Genomic DNA, 3,322 nt, shown 5'->3' with positions numbered 1-3,322 from the left:
AACAACAACAACAACAACATATATAATGTGCATTGATAACATATGTACATATCTCTTCAAGAAGAAGATATTGACCTATTGAGATTGCTCTTGAGGAAATGCCCATGTGGCTGTAGAGGCTGGCAGGGCCAGTCAAAGGTCCATCGAAGTCAGACATCAAGCTGGAGGCTTCCCCTGGCTCTCATAGCTGCAGGGGCTGATGAACCCAAGATCGGCAGGTAAGATGTCAGGCTGCTGGCTCACAGGCCTGCACAGGCTAACAAACACCAAGATCCACAGGCAATGTGAAGGGCCACTGAACTGGAGGTCAGGATATGAGAAGCCGGGTCCGGGATCTAGACTGAGCAAAAAGCCAGAGAGCTTTGCCAGGGTGTCCTCATATGTTGGAAGCAGGCCCAAGCCACAAATTGGAAACTCCTTTTCAACTGATTGGCTTCTGATAGCAGATCTTGTCATGGAGGTGATTACATTGTATCAGACACATACATTGAGGCCCACATGCCATATGTCTAGCGTTAAAGGTATAAATCAAGCCACGTGCCTGGCCCAGCCTTCATTCCCACTCTTCACTGTCTGCAGTTGGCCCTAGGAGGGTAGGGTTTTCCCCCAGGGCAGGGCAGGGTGAAGCTGGGCCTGAGCCTAGGACTTCTGGGCAGGGACAGACTTACCCGAACCTAGGGCAGCATTGACCCATTCAAGGTCTCCAGGCAGCCAGGGTGGGTGGGACCCCTGTTCCAGGCTTCCCTTTTTCAGTTCTGGTTTTCAGGCAGTTCTAAAAGTCTCCAGAGTTTACAGCACCCCAGTAGAATGGCAGGAATGAACACTTCTAGGGACACCCACATTGGGAGATTTGGGGTGGCTTCACTTTAAACCTGAGCAGCCCTTTTCTTGGGGCAGAGGCTGGGATCTGCCCCCCTCCGACACTCATATCCCTTCAGTCTGGGGTAGAGAGAGGCAGTCCTGTCCTTTTCCTATAGAGTCCCCTTTGCTCACTCACTCACTTATTGATATCCTGAAAAACAACTATGTTGTTGTTATGTGCCCTCGAGTCAGCCCTGACTCATAGCGACCCCTCCTTGTGGCTAAGATACTTGCCTGCTAACCAGACGGCTGGTGGTTCAAACCCACCAGCCACTCCTCGGAAGGAAGGTTGGGCAATCCTACTTCCGTAGTGATACTGCCTCGGAAACCCAAGGAGGGGTCGCTATGAGTCGGGTTTGACTCGACGGCACATAACAACATAACAACAACATCACTACGGAAGTAGGATTGCCCAACCTTCTTTCCGAGGAGTGGCTGATGGGTTTGAACCGCCAGCCATCTGGTGAGCAGTCAAGGGCCTTAGTCACTATGCTACCAGAGCTCCCAAAAGAGATGGCCCGTCTACCTGGTGGGGAGCGGCTGGTGGGTTTGAACCGCCAGCCTTGGGTGTGGCAGCTGACTGCCTGAGGCCCTGAGGCCATCCCCGGGGGCCAAAACAACTATAGGAGACCAAAAAGAGGGACAAATTGTGCACTGGGCCCAGAGTGGTGCCCTCTTTGCCCCAGTGGTAGTATTTCTTCCTGGGAGCTGCAACCGGTTCTGAACCTGCTTCTATCTCTTGTGGTCCCTCTCAGATGTCATTCCTCCAAAACCTCACAGGCCAGCTGTGGGAGTTCAGCTTACATGTCATCTTGGCTGGGCCTGGTTACATGGCTGGACAGCTGGACGTAGTATTCCCCGAGATGAGACTGGTAATCTAGTGCATGGTGAAATCTACTGTGAGCAGCTGAGTAGCTGCCTTAGGGATGTGGTCTGCTCCCAGGATATAAGAAGCAGCTTTGGGAATAGTCTGTGGCTTTTGGCACACTTGAATCCTGCACGTAGCCTAGTCTCCATTTAGCAACCTGCCATGTTTCCTGCTGATCTTGGGACTGTCTCTGACCTTGAACTAGTGGCCTGCCATGTTGTGTGGTAATATTGAGATTGTGCCATTATATTTGTTGACCTTGGGTTTGTCAGCCTCAGCAGCCAGCAGCTGCCTGAGTGAAGAGATACCTCTTGCTTCAGTGGGCTGGGAGCAAGAGGCAGAGCTGAAGGTCAAGGGGCTTTCACCCAGCCCCTAGAGCCTGGCACTTTGAACTTGGACTTCTAGCCTCCAAAACGTAAGGGAATAAACTTCTGTTTGTTAAAACCATTCCACTTGTGGTATGTTTGTTAGAGCAGCACGAAGTAACCACAGCACCAGCAAAGCCCCCCACCCCTTTGTAATCTTGGCTTCCACAGTCCCTGCCTGCCTACAGCCTCTGGGCTCCCCATTCTGTCTCTGTTCAGATTCTCAAATGTGCTCTGCTGCCTGACAGGCTTCCTCTCATGGCTTTTGGGCATGCAGCTCCTTCTGCCTGGCTTCCTGTCCTCCCCACCCTCAGACAGGAGCTTGGGGAACCCCACATCTGCCACCTCAGTCTGTGTCCAGAGTCTTGATCTTCAGGGAACTTCTTGGTTGGTATTCGGTTATGCTGTAAGACATCACATGACTCATGTCAGCCTCCCTAACGGACTTAAGCTCAGGGGAGGGCAGGGATGTAAGCATAGCTCAGGGGCTGCTGGGGTCACAGAGAAGATTCTCCCAAAGAGGCAGATTTTAATGACATTTATTGAGCACTTACTGTTTGCAGGAGGCTTGGCATGAAACACTTTGCACATATCAGTTCATTTAATCTTCACAACAACCCTGGGCGAGAGGTGCTTTTGCTTCCACTGTACAGAAGACACTGAGGAGAGCTTGGCTCCTGAATGTTAACTTAACCCTTTTGTGACCCATGGAATACCTACGTTTTCTACCTTTGGAGTTTAGTGGGAAACTCTTATCCCATTTTTAATGCATGCTGCCATCTGGTGGGGGACTATGTAACTGCATGAATCTGAAGAAACAGGCCTCATCCCATGAACCCAGCACCAGAGATCCCTCAGGACACATGTGGCCTGCTAACTGCATCAAAATTCACATTATCTTGAAAGATTTATTTAGTTTTTTCATTTCATTCAAATGCCTTTCATTACTGAAAACACCTGGTTTCAACAAAAAAATTCAAAGCAGAAAATAATTCAATCTTGAAAGTGTTAAAAAGTTGGCGATGTTATAAAGATTCTCAAGGACAGCAGGTGAAAGCAAAGATGGGGAGGTCAAATGAAGGTGCCTTTCCAAATGCCACAAGGTCCCTGGGTGATGCAAATTGTTTGCCCTTGGCTACTAACCAAAAGGTTGGTGGTTTGAGCCCATCCAGTGGTCCCGTGTGAACAAAGGCCTGGTAATCAGCTTCCATGAAGATTACCTATGAAT

Source organism: Orycteropus afer, unplaced genomic scaffold (genome assembly GCF_000298275.1).
Source record: "Orycteropus afer afer isolate SDZICR_OR568_19922 unplaced genomic scaffold, OryAfe1.0 scaffold00020, whole genome shotgun sequence".
Lineage (NCBI taxonomy): Eukaryota > Metazoa > Chordata > Mammalia > Tubulidentata > Orycteropodidae > Orycteropus > Orycteropus afer.
Note: the sequence above shows the minus strand (reverse complement) of the source record.